Source organism: Megalobrama amblycephala, linkage group LG11 (assembly GCF_018812025.1).
Source record: "Megalobrama amblycephala isolate DHTTF-2021 linkage group LG11, ASM1881202v1, whole genome shotgun sequence".
NCBI classification, from domain to species: Eukaryota; Metazoa; Chordata; class Actinopteri; order Cypriniformes; family Xenocyprididae; genus Megalobrama; species Megalobrama amblycephala.
The window spans coordinates 8,022,283-8,042,677 of NC_063054.1; the positions used below are offsets into that span (position 1 = coordinate 8,022,283).

The window sequence follows — 20,395 nt, forward strand, 5'->3', positions numbered from 1 at the left end:
TCTTGTGGACTATATATAAACATTTTTATGTAAAATATCTTCCTCAAGACAGTATAAAAAATAACATGCATTTTGTATGATCTCTCTTATTTTGTTAAAAATTTTCACAGATTCTGCAAGTGGTTCACATACTTTTTCTTGCAACTGTATATCCAACACTCAAAAAATGAATTGTTGGATTTACTTAAAGCAGCGTCAAATGGTTCCACGAAACTATGAGTTATTTGTGCAAATAACAATTTAGTTGTATGAACATAAGAAATTCAAGTTGAACAAAATTTCTTTAAGTAAATACAAATCATTTGAATTTGTCACTGTTACATAATATTTTATTTGTGCAGTTTACTTAATGTTATGTAAAATTTATAAAAAAAAATGCACTCAAAAAATAACTCATTGAACAAACTCAATTTAATTGTGAGCAGGAATTCCAACCTATAAACGTGAATATGAGGCTCACAGCCTAAACACAGGCACCACTCTTCTGCATAATAGTAATAACAAAATTCAAAAACATTACAGAAACTCATCTAAATGTCCAACATATCTGAACATTAAACACTAACATAAACTAACAACATCTTTCTTTACTGAAAAACATAAAATAACACTTTAATCCCTAACTTTACTCCCCTAATGCAATCCCTTTCAAAGCATGCTGAGAAATTACAGATGCACTGTCCAGTTAGTTATGTCAACATTAATTTGTTTTAATTTGTTTAATTTCACTCAGCAATGTTAAGTTGACTGAACAAACACTTAAAGCTGCAGTCCGCCATTTTTCCTCTTTGTCGCCATCTCTGTTTAAAACATGCGATTGCAGTCATATGCGGAATAGTTATCGTTACATGGGTTGTGCATCGCCATGGCTCAGCGCGGATGAATCTAATGTTTGCTGTCAATCACTACACCGGTGTGGATACTGTACTTCAGAATCACAGATTCTACGTCTTGAAAGTATGACCAATATAAGAATTTTCACTGGAAAATATCAGCTGAACAAGTAAGTAACATGTCTGCCACTTTTGTTCAGACCAACTGAGGAAAAAAGCATTAGGCCTACAATAAATCGCGCTGCTAATGATGATTATAGGTGCCATCGAATTGAAAATTGAATTTACCTTGGCATAGTTGAATAACAAGAGTTCAGTACATGGAAATGACACACAGGGAGTCTCAAACTCCATTGTTTCCTCCTTCTTATATAAATCTCATTGGTTTAAAAGACCTCCGAAGAACAGGCGAATCTCAACATAACACCGACTGTTACGTAACAGTCGGGATCATTAATATGTATGACCCCAATATTTGCATATGCCAGCTCATGTTCAAGCCATTAGACACGGGCAGGCAGTATTAATGTCTGGATCTGTGCACAGCTGAATCATCAGACTAGGTAAGCAAGCAAGAACAATAGCGAAAAATGGCAGATGGAGCGATAATAACTGACATGATCCATGATATCATGATATTTTTAGTGATATTTGTAAATTGTCTTTCTAAATGTTTCGTTAGCATGTTGCTAATGTACTGTTAAATGTGGTTAAAGTTACCAACGTTTCTTGCTGTATTCGCGGAGACAAGAGAGTCTTCGCTATTTTCATTTTTAAACACTTGCAGTCTGTATAATGCATAAACACAACTTCATTCTTTATAAATCTCTCCAACAGTGTAGCATTAGCCGTTAGCCACGGAGCACTATCAAACTCGTTCAGAATCATATGTAAACATCCAAATAAATACCATACTTACATGATTAGACATGCTGCATGACGAACACTTTGTAAAGATCCATTTTGAGGGTTATATTAGCTGTGTGAACTTTGTTTATGCAATGATAGAGTCGAGAGCTCGGGAGGGGGGGCGGAGAGCGCGAGCAATTAAAGGGCCAGCAGCCTGAATCAGCGCATTTCTAATTATGCCTCAAAATAGGCAGTTAAAAAAATTTATTAAAAAAATGTATGGGGTATTTTGAGCTGCAACTTCACAGACACATTCAGGGGACACCTTAGCCTTTTATTACATCTTGTAAAAAAACGTTCAATGGCACCTTTAAATCTAACGATCGCTTAGCTCGGATCAAGCCAAACCGTGCAAATTATTATTACTGTTATACTTTGTTCTCAAATTGTTAATGTTAACAACATCAGTTGTCACTGATGATTGTCAGTGTCAGATTGACGTTTAATTAATTCAGCTGCTGTGAGAACAGACTATAAATGATCCGCTACAAGCAGCATCCTCACACGATAAAACCGACTAGCCTGGACTCCTTTTTTCTGTGTACAGACGTGACGTAATGACGCAAAGACGAACTGCTGCATGCTTGAATTTCCCACGGAAATCCACCAAGTCACTCTTATTTTAAAACATTATTACAAGCTTACCGTTGTGAATCGAGCTAAGATAAGGAGACAGTTTTGAACACTGGCTGGTTATGTACTTGCTCAAAAATTGATTTTGGATCATTTTTAACCAAACAAAGTTACAGACTGCAGCTTTAAGTAAAGCTGACGATACTCATTTTAGTAGAAACAACTCAGTTAAATTGAGTTCATGCAGTTACATGAGTTTAAGTAATGTGAACAAGGATGGTTTGAGTGAAACTAACAAGAGTGAAAGTTAATTTTTTTTGAGTGAATATAGACCATTATTGGTAAATAAAAATTCTCCAATATCAGCTGATAACCAATGTTACTATGGTACTAATTGTTCTTCCCTAATTTATTTGTGATTGTTAGCATAAAAGCTTTAATATCTTCAGTATCAAGAGACTGAAATGTTATTCAAACTTGTTTGATAAACAAATCAGAATGTTCTCAAATTGATATAAATAATTGAATAAAAACACAAAGTCCATTAGGTTCATCAAGTAAATTTTTATTTGTTTTATAACATGCAAATAACATTTTATTTGTTGTATAATATGCAGAACCTGATTTCACCAAGTCCAGCATGTTCCTGCATCAACATCTTTGTTGATACTGGGACAACATTCTAATCAACTAATCAGATGTGAGGGACAAGTTTACAGTTTGTCAAGTTTAGGTTTACAGTCAGGGTTAGGTGCTTCTATTCACTTATCATTTCCCTCTGATTTTAGGAATAAGTAATGGGTAGGGTTAGGTTTAGGGGAAGGGATAGGTTAGGATTAAATTCTCAAACATGAATATTGTTCCAGGATCAACAAAATATGTTTACCCAGGAATGCGTCTAATGCAGCAAAATCAGGACTTGCATATAATATGAAGATCTCTGATTTTCTAATCCACTATTTTTTGCCAAATTATCTGGTTTTTGCTGTATATGCACAGTGGTTGTTGTACATAACCACAGCATTTTACATATGTGTAAACCCACTTAATATTCCTTATATAATTGTAATATTTTATAGTTATAGGATTATATTTATACATTCTCGTTCTGCAGTATAGCACTCCAAAGGAATTTGTGCACAAATCAACCTAGTTCAGCAAGTAAGAGGTTTTATAAGCGCTGGCATTAACTGTTGGAAACAACTTAGGTGAAAACTACAGCTACATCATCACCTTCTGTGCCCTACTTTTCCCTGTCCTAAACAACAATCAAAATGTTCACAAAACCGAAAGACTTTAAACTCGAAAGCAAAATCAGTGGTGTGAAAATAACACTGTGAACACTGTCAAATTCACGCCGTTTCTCGTCTGAGCTGAAATTCAAATTGACAAATAAGTGTCATTCAACTCTGGCTACATGAATCAATCATCATGTAGAATGAAAAGCTGTCAGACACATCCATTAAAGCTGGGCGGACCGTATTTCAGCCTACAAGACATGGTCTTGTTTCTCCATGTGCTGTAGAGTGCAAATGTGCAGCTGATAAATGTAGGGTGGAGGCCTGCTGACCACAACATCCTGTCATCTCCACTGTCATTTTCTGCTTCATTACAGCCACAGAGATTCATTTAATATGACTCCTCCATGAGCAGCTGTGTCTCTACAAACTCATTACCACTGCCGGCCACCAGTGATCAGAAGAGCCGACTCTAATCCAAAGACCTGTCTTCAGGGTTTAGTTGCATGAGTGATATGACATGTTGTAATACAAGTTACGTTAGACATAACATATGAGTAACACTGGACGCTAGACTCTCAAGAGTGCTTGTGCAGGCAGTGGGTGATAAAATTACAGCAGGGTGTGAGAGTTTATGGGCATCATTTATTTCAACCCTGACCACACACTTATGATGTGGGTTATTTCTGTGCTACTATTTGTTGCTTTCAAACTGCTTTCTTGTAAGTTAGTGTATACTTTCTTTCAGTGAGTATCTGGGACAAGAGGTAATAGTAGCCAATCATCTAAAGCAGCATTTACACTGCAGGTCTTGATGGCCAATTCCGATTTTTTTTACTATATCGGATTTTTTTTGACAATCCGCTTACATTTTCTTTTAAAAGTGACCCGTATCTGATATCTGCATTTACACTACACTTGGCAAAACAGAAAATAGCTTTATGGTATCAAGAAATCATTTCAATAGTACATTGAATAGAATATCGGAATTCATGCACTTTTTTCCTTCTTACACGTTTGTGGGTCATTTCCGACCTGTGACACATGGGGGGAAAAATTGGGTTGGATCACTTGAATTGGATCACTTGAACAATGCAGTGTAAATGAATGCAGCCTAAGTGAATTTAGTCATGTGACTTTTTGCTTTTCGCATCTAGGAATTTCTTAAAGGGGTAGTTTACACAAACATAAAAAATGTCTCTGAATTTAAAAAAAAAAAAATATTATTATTATTATTATTGTTTGTCTTCACAATGTAATTGAATGAGGTCAAATATTGTTTTTTTTTTGGCCCCATTTGACTTTGACTTTCACTATAAAAATACAATTCTTTTTAACTTTCTATTCATCAAAGAATCCTGAAAAAATGTATTTCCTCAAAAATATAAAGCAGCAGAACTGTTTTCAAGACATGTTTTTTGACCATCGAATCAGCATATTAGAATGATTTCTGAAGGATCTTGTGACTTGAGTAATGATGCTGATCTGAAATTCAGGTTTGCATCACAGGAATAAATTACATTTTAAAATATATTCAGAGATATCTTAAAGATGCCTGCTCAAATATGACATTTTTTGAATGTCCTGCTTAAAGGGATAGTTCACCCAAAAATGAAAATGTGATGTTTATCTGCTTACCCCAGAGCATCCAAGATGTAGGTGACTTTGTTTCTTCAGTAGGACACAAATGATGATTTTTAACTCCAACCGTTGCAGTCTGTCAGTTGTATAATGCATGTCAATGATAACAAAATCTATGAGTAAAAAAAATCATTCACAGACAAATCCAAATTAAACCCTACAGCCCATGATGGCACATTTATGTCCTAAGACACGAAATGATCGGTTTGTGCGAGAAACCAAACAGTATTTATATAATTTTTTACATCTAATACACCACTATGTCCAACTGCCTTGAGCGCGCGCACGACATCCGGTGCGTGAGGTGTGTACGCGCTCTGGCGTAGTTTACGCAAGCGCCGGAAGTGATCTGTCGTGTGTATATGTCACTCATTGTATACACAGAGCACAAACATTGTAGGCTTATCAAAATGGTACTTACTTGCGCTTATCCGGATTGTTCAAACCGACTTAAAACTAAACTCAAGGCAGTTGGACATAGTGGTGTATTAGAGATATAAATCCTTTTTGGTTTCTTGCACAAACCGATCGTTTCGTATCTTAGGACATCAGTGTGTCGCCATGAGCCGCAGGGTTTAATTTGGATTTGTCTGTGCATGTTTTTTTACTCATAGATTTTGTTACCATTGACATGCATTATACGACTGACAGACTGCAACGGTTGGAGTTAAAAATCATCATTTGTGTTCTACTGAAGAAGTCACCTACATCTTGGATGCCCTGTGGGTAAGCAGATAAACATCAAATTTTCATTTTTGGGTGAACTATCCCTTTAAGTTTAGAGAATGAACAGCTGTAATAAACTACATTTAATTACAGCTCTTGTTGAAACTGTTCTGATGAAGGACCTCATATAAACTTGAATGATATTTAATTAGTAGCGTAAATAGCAGCGATGCTTCTGCCAGAGGATGATGTCATTCCCACACAGGGAGATGAAGAAGAGGCGGAGGGAAGCATCTTTTATTTATACATTAAAAACATAGCATTTAATGAGGAGTTTAAGTGATACATTACGATTGTGACATTGGTAATCAGAGATTTCTTATCATTATGGCTGAAATCTCCTGACTGAAAATTTAAAAAATTTCCTTTATGAAAGCTAGAGAACACCAAGCTAACTGTTCCCAGTTGATCATCTTCCAACTTTTGTAATAGTAATTTGATTGCAATTAACACCAGCTGAGAGTTTAGCAAATAAAATGGGGGAAAACAAACAAACAAACAAACAAACAGCAGATGACATCAAGCTCCTCAATTACATGTCGGTGACCAGATTGGCTTGTTCATTACTCCTCCTGCAATGCCCATCTCAGCAGATGGAAGTCATCATTACTAAAACTTTAGCTCGAAGACCGACATGACACACACACACACACACACGCACGAGCGCGCGTTTCTTCCCTTCGCAAGCTCTGTTTGCTTTTTCCTACCTCATTGATTTTGTTTATTGTTTGTTTCTCAGCACTGGAAGGCCTTTTTTAACGCACAATGCTGGAGTGTTCCAAATTGTTCCATTAAGTGGGTCATCATTTCCTATGGTCTCCTGAAAGACAAAAGAGCTTTTGTGCATCTCTTCCTGCAAGGCAAAAGCCCCCTGCCTCCTTTCTCCTGTTGTATGCGCATTAGAAAGCGTTTCTGGAAAACAATCTAATGTCTATGATTAATAATAGAAGATTGTGAGGGGATTTGAATATAGGGTGAAGTGTTTCATGAATCAGATGGAAATTTTGGCACGAGCCTAGCGTGTATGTGTGCCACGATGAATAAAGTCACATTCTGTGTGCGATCTGGTTTGAAGGTCTGAGTGTTTAAAATGGACATTTTTGCCCTGGAGCTTGAGTCTATGCCAGTGACTCAGCCCTGTAACTAATAAATGACGTAAGGGTACATGTGCTATCCAGGACACTTCTCTTAGAGCAAGGAAAACGCTTTGAACGAAATGCAATTTCGTGAATTTTCTTGCTTCCTTTCAAAGATACTACGATTGCTGAAACTGCATGACTGGTTTGGCTCCTTCGCATTTCAGCATGTAGGATCAACACCCTGTCCTGGAACAACATTGCTAACATTAACTAACCAGCTTTTGGGATTAGTTTAGGGTTAAGGTTACACTTAGGACTGGGATTAGGAGCTTGAACTGCATTCCAACCTATATTCTTTGTCCCCTCAGATTTTAAATGTAGCTAATGGATCTGTTTGAGATTAGTAATTGTTCCACTAACATGTCCTGCTTGGCTAAATTACACTGATCAGCAAAATCCACACCAGCTTTCTCAGACAGTTTACACTAAAACTTATATTTATTTGCTTTTATGCTTTGGGAAGGGAGTCCCTGGCAAGGGGATCATCATATTTGGGTCAGTTTAAAGACCCCATGAAAACAAAACTGGAGTTGTGGTAGTATTTGTAAAAGTTAGTTCACCTAACCACGCATTACGTTGGAAGGTCACGTGTGACGTAGGCGGAAGTACAGTGGTCTTATTTTCTCCTCCTACTTCATAATCTTCTGACATTGTTGTTTTACCTTTTTTTTTGTAAAGGCCGTTTGGCTTAAATCTTTACACGTTCGCTTTGTAGACACTGGATTGGTACTTCTGCCTACGTCACGCATGACCTTTCCAATGTGATTATGTCATGCGTGCGGATCGCAGAGCAGTGCAAGATGAGCATTTGTGGTTAAAAAGTATATACATTTTTTATTTTTTTTAGAAAATGACCAATTGTTTTGCTAGATAAGACCACTTATTCCTTCATCTGGGATCGTGTAGAGCCCTTTGAAGCTGCTTTGAAACTCCAATTTGGACTCCAAACTGTTGAACCCCAGTGAAGTCCACTATATGGAGAAAAATCCTGGAATATTTTCCTCAAAAACCTTAATTTCTTCCTTAATTTTCATTCAGAAGTGAACTAATCCTTTAAGATATTTTTAATGAAACCTGATTTTCGATTTCTGTCCCTCCATTGAAGTCTATGTAACGAAAACTTTGACGCTTCTAACTTTTGGAAAAGATATCGTTAAATAAATTCTTATGAATCAAGTGGTTTAATCCAAGGTTAGCATTCGTGAAGTGGTCAGGGGAATCGCTCTGCCTCCACCTAAGCTCTACCCCATAGACTGTAAAAAAAGATGGACGACGCGACGCCGCTTCCTTCCATTGTAATGAACTGAAGCCAAAATGGGCCGACGAACGGGCGCTGACACGTTACGCAATACGTCAAAAAAAAAAAGTTTGGAGCCTGGGCATGCGCAGAAGGAATCGTCAGTGGAGCCCGGAGGCGGAGTCGCGGTATCAAACTTCCGCCCAGATGACTGCGTCATCATTCATGTATTTTAAATAGACTAAAAAAATTATACACAATTTAAAAGTCTACCTATAAAATAATAGGCTATTCTGTTTCTAGAGCAATAATATTTTTGAAACAGCAAATTCAGTAGATAAAATCAATATAATATGCCACTAGAAACAACTCTAAATCGCCAGAAACGGTCCTGCCATTTTAAATCAAGTTCAACTAACGTTAAAGGAGATCGACTGCTGTAATTAGAGTAGGCTATCATTAGTTTTGTCCTGCTAATTATTGTTTTATACCCATAAAAATAATAAGTAACTGCCAGATAACGATCACCTGCTTTTTCCCGACATGGTTAACATTAGGTGTGTTATCGTAACTAATAACATTTATTAATTAGCTTATAATGCCCACATTTAATGATACAGAAAAAAGTTCAGTGATCCGTCAGATCCTGTAGGTCGGTTAGTACAGTTTACTGCTGAACAACTCATTTTGTTGGTGTTAAATAACAAAGAAATCGAAAAATTAACAGTTAGTTAATACATCTTCAATCTCCCCTCGAACCGTTTTTATAGCATCAAATTGCTAGCTAAAATCTAAATCATCACAAAAACGAACAATTGAATATATATCAGCGTGATAACAACTACCTTAAATGACCAAAACCATCTTTCAGAAAGTTTTATTTGAAGCAGAATTTAAGTTTTCACTGAAGTCTCATTCGACTGCATTGAGAGGGCGGGGTTTATGACCTGTACTGCATCCAGCCACCAGCGGGCGATCAAAGAGCCCGCAGCTTCACTTTTCAGGACGTATGAGACACACCCGCTCTACCCACAAAAAACAACACAATGTTTACTTACTCAAATGTGGTCTATTCAGGTGCTGGCTCACTACACATTGGGACACTGATGTTGACATGACAACGACCTTGTTGTACAACGTCACTACTGGTATTTATGAGCAACAGCAGAACAGATATTTTTCTCACATTTTTTTTTAATGTTATTTGAAGTACATAAAGATAAACACTTTGATTGTTACATATACCTGCAACATTTCAGCTGTAAATAAATTATAAATGTTAGCAACATTATGTTCAGTACCTGTCTAGCGATGAATGTTTATGCTGAAATATATTTGAATAATAGTTTGTTTTTCCAAAACATCGATGGCGTGTTGTGTGTATTGACGTGTACAACCCAAATTCTGGAAATGTTGGGATGTTTTTTAAATTTGAATAAAATGAAAACTAAAAAACTTTCAAATCACTTGAGCCAATTTTTTATTCACAATAGAACATAGAGAACATAAGAAATGTTTAAACTGAGAAATTTTACAATTTTATGCACAAAATGAGCTCATTTCAAATTTGATGCCTGCTACAGGTCTCAAAGTAGTTGGGACGTGGGCATGTTTACCATGGTGTAGCATCTCCTCTTCTTTTCAAAACAGTGTGAAGATGTCTGGGCATCAAGGTTATGAGTTTCTGGTGTTTTGGTGTTTTGGTCCCATTTTTGCCTGATATAGGTTTCCAGCTGCTGAAGAGTTTGTAGTCATCTTTGACGTATTTTTCTCTATAGGTGAAAGATCTGGACTGCAGGTAGGCCAATTTGGCACCCGGACTCTTCTATGATGAGGCCATGCTGTTGTAATAGTTGCAGTATGTGGTTTTGCATTGCATTGTTTTGCAAATACACAAGGCCTTCCCTGAAATAGACGTCGCCTGGAGGGGAGCATATGTTGCTCTAAAACCTTTTATATACCTTTCAGTATTCATAGTGCCTTCCAAAACATGCCAGCTGCCCATACTGTATGCACTTATGCACCCTTATACCATCAGAGATGCTGGCTTTTGAACTGAACGCTGATAAGGTCTCCCTCCTCTTTAGCCAGGAGGACACGGCGTCCGTGATTTCCAACAAGAATGTTAAATTTGGACTCGTCTGACTATAGAACACTTTTCCACTTTAAAACAGTCCATTTTAAATGAGCCTTGGCCCACAGGACACGACGGCGCTTTAGGACCATGTTCACATTTGGCTTCCTTTTTGCATGATAGAGCTTTAGTTGGCATCTGCAGATGGCACGGCGGATTGTGTTTATCGACAGTGGTTTCTGGAAGTATTCCTGGGCCCATTTAGTAATGTCATTGACACCATCATGCCGATGAGTGATGCAGTGTCGTCTGAGGGCCTGAAGACCATGGGCATCCAATAATGGTCTTTGGCCCTGTCCCTTATGCACAGAGATTTCTCCAGTTTTTCTGAATCTTTTGATGATGTTATACACTGTAGATGATGAGATTTGCAAAGCCTTTGCAATTTGGCATTGAGGCAGGGGAGGTTTCTTCATTAGGGCAATAGGGTGACGCACCACCAAAGTGAGAAAGGGATGGATTTTTTTTCAATCACATTCAACTAGCTGTCACTGCTAGGCTGTTTGTTCTGCCTCTGGATATAGTCTATAGTTCACGCTCTGTGGAGTACTGCCTCTTTTTGGGTGATTTCAGTCTGGCCGAGATTTGCCCCGAGTGCTCCCATAGGCTTCCATTCAAAGAGCTTTTTTTTCAAACTGCAGGCACTGCAATGTAGGGCTGCAACGATTAATCGCGATTAATCGTTTGCAAAATAAAAGTCTGTGTTTACGTAATATATATGTGTGTGTTCTGTGTATAATAATTATGTATATATAAATACACACACATTCATGTATATATTTAAGAAAAATTTTATATTTATATATAAAATATTTGTTTATATGTAATATAAAATATATATAAATATATATATATATATATATATATATATATATATATATATATATATATATATTTATAATACATGCATATATTTCTAAACTTTATACCTGTATGTGTGTGTATTTATATATACATAATTATTATACACAGAACACACACATATATATTACGTAAACACAGACTTTTATTTTGCAAACGATTAATCACGATTAATCGTTGCAGCCCTACTGCAATGCATTCTCTATGGGTTCCGGGAGGGCTAGCACTGACGTGCTTTCGTCATCATACGTAACCTTAACTCGTGCAGCGATTGGTGGAAACGTCTCTATTAATAATTTTTAAGCTAAAGTGACATCCAATAATTTCCTCAGTGCATAACTTGCATTTCATAGTCATTTTCTTCATCTGTAAATGTTAGAAAGTCAAGAAAATATTTCCATTTTGCTGTCCTAGGAGACAGGAGTGGAAGCACAAACAAGCGCCGCCAGGCGCATGCGCGCCAAATAGCCAGAGCGCAATAATTATTACAAAATATACATTTAGCTAAAATATTTGTTGTTGAATATTTGTTTTTGTTGGCGAACATAAATGTGCCGTGTGTAGAATTAAGTGTACTTTTATGATAGCAGTAACTGTAAAGTGACTATTGTAGGGTAATCATAGACTAATAATTAATCTGTGCTTTTGTTTTTATTTATTTTCATTTTTGGATTTAGTGTATTTAACTTCTGCTTTAAAAAAAACATTTTGTTTTTAGAGTAGTGTTACAATGTTAGAATGTAGGCCTAATGTGAATTGACCCTTTTTTTGCATAAAATATAGCATAGACTACACAGTTACAATCATGTTTGTGTTCATAGCCTTGAAAATGAACATTGTTTGTAGGACAATAATGGTCAGGATGTGAAATAAAAAAAATAAAAAAATCTTTTAATTAAATAGCCTACAGATTTCTTTTTTTTCTTTTTCTTCTTCTTTTTTTTTTTTTTAGGTTAAATATAAAAATGTACAAAATACAGAGATGATACATTGCCATTCAGCCCAAAAATAGAGATATGATTTTTTTGGCCATATCGCCCAGCCCATATGGCATGCTTTAAATACCTAATTTTCCATGTTTTAGATAAGCAGTAATGATACATTACATCACTTGTTAAATGGTTTTTTAACAATTAACCCATTCATTCCTGCATTTCTAATTCTTTTTTCTTTTTGCCCCCCCAAAAAATTTTAGCACCTGCCGCCACTGCATTGAGGAACATTGTTTTTAAAGTATTTCACAATCTTTTTCACAGCTCTGCCCCTCTTTACTTCTGAGAGACTCTTATTGCTAATCATGTTACAGACCTGATATCAATTAACCTAATTAGATGCTAGATGTTCTCCCAGCTGAATCTTTTCAAAATTTTCATCAAATTTAAAATGAGCTCATTTAGTGGATAAAAGTGTAAAATTTCTCAGTTTAAACATTTGTTATCTATGCTCTATTGTGAATAAAATATTGGCTTGTGTGATTTGAAAGTCTTTTAGTTTGATTTTAATCAAAGTTAAAAAACGTCCCAACATTTCCGGAATTCGGGTTGTATGTTTTACAATTTCCTTTAAGAAAACATAGTGAGCATCAGTGCTCCCTGCTTTTCCTTGTGATTTGTGGGACTTTTTAGGGAGCAAATGTTTCAGTGCACTGGAAGGATATTGTGAATGACAAAGCCCTTAAAATGGCTGACTCCCTGATCTGATCAGTGCCCTGACTACTGAACTAGGGAGCTGATTGAGACACACCCACAATCATGTCATTCTAATAAAAAATCTGAACGACATGAGGGTGAGTAAATGATGACAATTTTCACTTTGGGTGAGCTGTCCACCTTATTTTTTTTTTTTTACATGGAATTAAGGCATTTTCTGTGTATGTGTGAGACTTCCAATTTATTAGCCGCCATAGAGAAATAACAAGAATATCAAAGTGCAGTAAACTGTAAAACTGTTTGCGCTACAAACCAGCATGCTTATAATTTAGACAATACATTAAAATAATATGGTAAGAAATACCAGTTTGTAATATCAAGCAGCATAAAGAGTTGTTTTGTACTCATTAAAAGCCAGACACATTAAAATTACAAATGGCCGCATCCGCTCCTACCTGAAAAATAAGGTGGATACCTTTAAGGCTCTTGCCTTTTTTAAGACCTTGATATGTCCTACAGTTCATGAAACCATTTCATGAGGTCTTTAAATCAAGCCCACAGTTCACTGCATTACTCTGTGTGGCTATATGACACAGTATTTCTCCAATGAATGTGTTAGGGAGCAACTGAAATGATCTGAGTGAGTGATTTTAAAGGACAAATTTATGACACCCCGGCATGTAAAGCTTTGATTATGCTTGTGAGTTTTGCGCTATTACAGTCTATGATAAATGTACTATGGCGTTCTATTTATATACAGTACTTAAAACCCTACAGATAGTATTTAGATAAAAATCAAGTCAGTTTCCCCTAAGGAGCGGTCACTCTCTACTAGATAACCTGATTACTTTTGTGCCCTGTGTGTTTTCAGATGGTTTCACAGGCTTTCAGTAGCACGTGGCGATGAGGAGGAGCCGGGCTGCCCGGCGGGTGTGAGCTACGACTACAGTAAGTCAGCGATGTGTGTCCGCTGTGTGGTATGTGGACAGGCATGTGGACATTGACACGGTGGTTCCTCCCCTCCATCTGATTAATGGCTGTGTGAGAAAGCAGCCACCCTTTCAGGCCTCTCAGACTTTCCAAAATAAACAACTCCTGCTCTCTGGATTACTATCGATCCGAGCCGCCGCTGAAGACGAGCATGCAAGGGCGAGATCTCTTTCCCCCCTTTTTCGCTTTCCCTGTAATCTGTCCCTCTCTCACTTTATCTCCAACCTTTCAATCCATCACTCAGACAATCATCTTGTCTTTCACCCTGCAATTGTGGTTCACCTGGAGTTGATGTCTTTGTCTTTTTTTGGGGTAATCCTTTTATTTATGTGGCAAACGTTGTGCTTAACTACTGTAAAAGCATTTAGAACCCACTAAAAAGAAGTATGACTGCCAGAGGAGGGATAATGTTATTAATGTCAGAGATCTACAGTGCCCTTGGTATCTTCTCAGCAGATTGGTATGTCGTCTTCTGCTGAAGCCTGTTATTACAGTCTCCCGAGAAACGCAGAAATGCAGCGCACGGAGAGGCCTATTTCATGCACAGTGTTCAAAATATGTTGTGTTTTTCTACCCATTCCTTGCATATTTTCCCCTAGCCAGTGTCTGAGTGGTCAGTTGCCTGCCGTCGTCTCGCATAGACGGGTTTTTGACAGTCTGCATGAGGTCTGGTTCACTTTGCAGCTTATTCTGGCCTCCCACTTCAATGAGAAATGGCTGTCTATTTTGGAAACTAATAACAGTTTGTTTTGGTTTTGTCTGCCATTTAGAGATTGGTTAGATTGAAATACCCTAATAATATGCAAAATATGGTACAAGTTGCAGATTTGCTAGCTAGAAAACCAGTTCTATTACGGCTGTCCAGATTAAAGTGAAATGTGAAAATGGATCAAAAAATGTCTTGATTGCGGCATTACATTTAGATCTTCTCATGTTGCATCATATTTCTTTTTACTCATTTTTGCATAATTATAAACTAATTTATTAACGTTTCTTAGCTTGTTTTGTATGTGTAGCCTGTATATGACGTGCCGTTTCCCCAAACAGAATTATTATTACAATATCAAGAGCAATAATTGACAATGATTTTTGTCATAATATTGCAGCCCCACCTTGTAATATATTAATTGGTAACAGTCTATAGTAATCAGTTTCTGACTGATTGAAGTAATTGGCTAAATTTAAGCATTTGACATAAAAGACAACACAGATACATTTAATAATGTAATTATTAAAATTGTCATTACAAAGGTAAAGAATTTCTCTGGAAATTAATTCCAGGGGGTAAATATTGCCCCTTAAAGGGATAGTTCACCCAAAAATGAAAATTATCCCATAATTTACTTCACCCTCAAGCCATTCTAGGTCTATATAACTTTATTCTTTCAGACAAACACAATAGGAACATGTTTATAAACTTTATTAACTATAATAACTGACTAATAACTGGCCGTACAGGAGTCTAGTTCCAGTCAAAGAGTGTCCTCTAACCCTGATGCATTTTTGGCCTTTATTAACCCTTTGGATCTGTATGGATTACTTTTATGATGGATGGATGCACTTTTTGGCAACATTTGGCACCATTCACTCACATTATAAAGCTTGGAAGAGCCAGGATATTTTTTCAATATAATTCCTATTGTGTTTGTCTGAAAGAAGAAAGTCATATACACCTAGGATGGCTTAATAGTGAGTAAATTATGGGATCATTTTCATTTTTGGGTGAACTATCCCTTTAATGGAAAAGTAAATTTCTGCCTCTGCAGTATACCTAATTGAAATGCTGAAATTGACAGTTAATTACATCAGCCATAATCATAAATCTGATTGTCTTTGAATTTTTGCTTTTTATAGGTTCTCCATGGCAGCATTAGATCTATTGGCATAACTGAGGCTGCATCTACATTAATTTGGATACATTTGGATACACTGCTTTTTTGTTTCAAAATGCCACATTAGCAATTTCAAGCATTTTCCAAAAGTTTCTCTCCCACACTGGAACGAATGAAAATGCTAAAGTCATCTTACTGCATATGCGTAAAATGTAATAAAAGCTCACTGAGATGATACAGAGAGATCACCATACATAATAAAGTTCTCACGCTATTCTTCAGGCAGGATCATTTTATTATCAAAATATCCCACCACTCACTGGTGCGTCCAGCTCACGCTCAATCGCCATTTAATGTATGGCCTAAAATGCAGTTGTCCTCATGTTTTGCTGCAGGACAGCAATTGTGAGTACATTTTCTATCATCTTTGCAGGAATGTAATATGAAGATTGTACAAAGTAGCATTTACCTTAGGAAACACTGTGAAAGTGAATAGCGTATAGCAGGCCCATACCGCTATAAACACAAATATCTATTAATACAATATGTGTCACCTGACTGAACATATGTCATCGTTTTCAAATTCCTCAGTTTTCTTAATCCACACTATGATGTGAAACTGCATTTCTACCAGAAAGACTCGGGGAGGTAAGATAACGTGACAACCATATTTATTAACAATCAGCAAGCAAATTGTTGTAAGAAAGTTCTTTGGCGTAGGCCCCGTCCGTAGCTCAGATCCTAAAGGGTTGCGGACTCTGCATTTCCTGCCTGAAGATGAAGGCAGGGGCATAGCCGACCCCCTTGAAGGTATGGACAGGGACCTTCCTGGTGGTTGTGGGGAGGATGGAGGTGAAGGTTTGCGTCAGCATCTGCGGACTCAAACATGTGTCAGCAATCTTATATACTCCAAATGCAAGATGATGATTGGTTAGCTCTAAACTAATTGGTGACGTAACATTGAGTCTTCCTGGCAGAACTTGCGCTAGAGCTTTCATTTTCAAATTTATCCACTTGGAAGAGCATCTTCAAAAAGCTGTTTCCACAGTTCGAAAACACTTCTCATGTGGACGGAAGGTCAAAACGTAGAGATAAAGATGTGTTTTCAAATGTATCGCGATTAGTGTAGACCAATGCTTTGCATCGGTCCTCGAAATCCATTTTCCTGCAGAGTTTAGCTCCAGCCCTGATCAAACTCACCTGCATGTAGCTTTCTAGTAATCCTGGAGATCTTAGCTTGTCCAGGATTGGAGCTATAAGAAAAAAAAAAGAATCTCGAGGGCCAGAGATGCCCACCCTTGGTTTAGAGGTAGTCTAATTGCCCTCAAGTCCCCCAGTCCCGGCACGTTAATGGTTATGCCACCTGCAGCCTCTGTAGTGACTCTGGCGAGCAGGGCTTCCCCCTGAGCCACAGACAATGGCATCTTTGAGTGCACACAATGAGCACTAGGACCCAGAGAGCGCTGCATTTTCTTCCAGGGGTTGCCTAAGCCTCAGCGCACACCCCTGCTTAGGAAAACTGAGATAGGAAAAGAGAGAGGGTGAGACTAGAGGAACGCAGCTCTGTTGTTGTGGTCACTCCAAGAACACTGCTCGGGCAGAAATGGAGGGGCTGAAGTGCAGGAACTGACCCGCTGCCGTCGGGAGCAGAGGAATACATGTGGAAGTGCTTATTCAGAGTGGATCGGGATTAAAAGGTGACTCAATTTGTTGATCTTTAGGGCACACATGCGAGTGTGTGAATGCAAGCATGCACGGTTTTATGAGTGTGTTTATGGTAGGGGCTTCAACAAAAGGAGGCTGGAGTGTGTTTGGGAGTGTAGGGATGGTCTTCACATGCGTCTTCAGAAGGATTGTGGAAATGAGTCATCGCTGTGCACGAGGGGAATACTTGTGTGTGTGTGTGTGTGTGTGTGTGTGTGTGTACGTGTTTGGGGTGCTTTTCCTGTCTGGGAGGAAAGACAGCACTGTTTTTAGGGAGAAAGAGCGCAAGGCTGATCGTTCCATGCAAAACCAGGAGAAAATGACGTGAGACAAAAGTTTGCTGTGGATTTGAAAGGAAACACCACAGCTTCGTCATTAACTTCTCATCTGTTTGGAACCTCAGGTTTGTATCTGGAGCGTTTCTGTGGGGAAGACAGGTTTACCACAGACTGCTTGTGATCTCTGTGATTGCCTGGACAGATGGTGGTAGGCGTGTGTGTGCATGCGTGTATGTGTGGTATGTTGTGTCTGTCAGGCGGAAAACTAGTTAAGAGAGGCAGATCTGATGAGGACCACAGCAACAGCAGAAAGACGCCTCGGTCTGACTGGCTCAACACAGCTGATTGTACACATGAACGCTGTTCGGTTTTAATCGCGCTGCCACGTGTGCGTGCAAAGCATTTGTGTTTGAGTGTATTAATCTGTGTGAGTGTGTGGAGTCTGTTTACATAGCGTGTGCACTTTAGGGATGCAAATTGGGATTCTTGGGTGACTGAATCATTGTTATCGGATTGTTTTTCCATTTTTGGTATTTTGGCTATTTTGTGGTAATCTATTTGTAATTATATATATTAATTAAATAGATGTGTATTTGCTTGTTTGGGTCAAATCTCCCCACAAGGACAGTAAAGCTTGAAATCAGCTACAGAGTGAGGACTAGTCAGAAGTCCCATGAGGAATATGGCTTAATAAACCGACTTAAAGGGATAGTTCAGTTCAAATGAAAATTCTGTCTTTCTTCTGCAGAACTCAAAGATATTTTGAAGAATGTTGGTAACCAAACCGTTTTTGGAAACCATTGACTTCCAGTGCACAGACCAAAAAATAAAAATTTCTCAAAATCTTCTATAAAGAAATCACGGAAAGAAGAGAAACCCCACTCTGTACGATTCTACACTGTACAAAAATATTTTTAGTAAACTAAACTTAATTTACTGTGTTTATCCATATGATTTGCCCAATGTATTTGAATTGACAAAAAACGGTAGTATGTAAAACTCAAAAAAGGCCATGCGAAAAAGAAACAAAATATAATGAGTTGAGGATTTTTTACAGTGTAGAGTGAGAGACACACAGTTTTTAAAAAACCTCCTCGCTTCCGGCAAAATCTCTGCTTCCACTCTTTACCGCTCTCATACTCTGGTCTGGAACACCGCAAACACAGACAAGTGGAGTGATACAAACAGTTCAAAGTTCCAATTAACTGTTGTATGATACTTTTTATGACACTTTTATGCTAAATATATAATATACACAGTAAAAATAATTTTCTTAATCTGTGTGTGTGTGCTTATATATATATATATATATATATATATATATATATAGTTTGGTTCCAAAACGCAATAACTCCATTTTGATTATTTTGAGTAAAAAGGTGTTTTCTTTACCAAGTAAGTGGCAAGATGACAAAACCCTATTTTCTGTTTCAAACTTTCAGATAGCATCTTTTGGATATAAAAACATTAAAAATTCAAATCTACATTTGATTTTAAAAAGTTTATTATAAAAACGTATTATTTTTTTCCCCAAAATGCAATAAATCCATGACACATTTTTTTTTCAAAATGCAATTAATTCGTCAATATAAAAGTTATTTTTCATTTTGAAAATACACAACAAAGTTGATTCACATATATGACAGAGTCTAAACTTTGCCAATATTTATCTTATATTCAGCCATTTTACTAAAAATACATTCAACCGTCGCTCCCAAAATGGTCATCTTGTTAATGTTATGAATTATTTGTCATTACCGATTAAAGAGTATCTGGCGCCACCGCACGGTTAAATAAACACACTTTTTTCTGCGTACATTGGTATTAAAACGGCTTTTAAAAAGCCTTTAATGTTTACAGTGCGTGGAATGGTGCGCTGTGATTGGTTGAGAGCGGATATATCACGTTCTGCAGAAAAAGGAGACTGCCGTTTGTCGCGTTTTGGGAAGAAAGGGAGAAAACATGACAGAATAACACGACGGATATCGCATTTTGCGCAAAACTAATAAATGACTTTTCAATACCGACCAGATACAATACTGATTTTGGCGGAAACTCAATTTTTTGAAAATGGCGTTTATCGCGTTTTGGAACCAAACTCTTCATATATATATATATATATATATATATATATATATATATATATATATATATATATATATATATATATAACTTACATTATATATTAACATATATTAACATTTGTTACTTAAAAAAAACAAATATTACATAAAAAAAAACTTAAACATATTTTATGTCAACTAAGTTGGCAACATTTCTCATTTTAGTTTTTAGTTTAATATGAAAAACTAAAATAACTAATACTAAATTACTAAAACTAAATTTAAGTGAAATCAGAAAATAAAAAGGAAACTGATTCAAAATAACTATAATGGTATATCGATGATACTAAAATAACACACACAGTATTTTTTGTCTTGTTCTCCAGTCAAAATATCCTTAAAAATGTCAAAAAATCACTAGAACAATGTTATATATTTTGTTGACTTCTGTGCTTGCATTATCCCAAATGTTTCCAAGAATGTTTCAATCCAGAGAATTAAGCAATTTTAACCAGGACACGGACCGTGTCTATGCGTTGCCTATCAATGTCATCATATCCACGTTACCCTCGATTTCTGGTTTTATTT

At 37.0% G+C, this 20,395-nt stretch overlaps 1 protein-coding gene across 6 annotated transcripts in view; it reads left to right on the forward strand.

The window, feature by feature from the left end:
• The window catches only part of ches1 (checkpoint suppressor 1), an 89,412-nt gene that overhangs the window by 21,874 nt on the left and 47,143 nt on the right, over positions 1–20,395 (forward strand). Inside the window, exon 2 of one of the 6 annotated variants that reach the window (XM_048208528.1) lies at positions 13,812–13,888. The exons of 3 other annotated variants lie outside the window; for them this stretch is intronic. The gene's annotated coding sequence lies outside the window, so the exon portion shown is untranslated. 2 more of the 6 variants (XM_048208527.1, XM_048208529.1) reach the window with 2 other exon arrangements.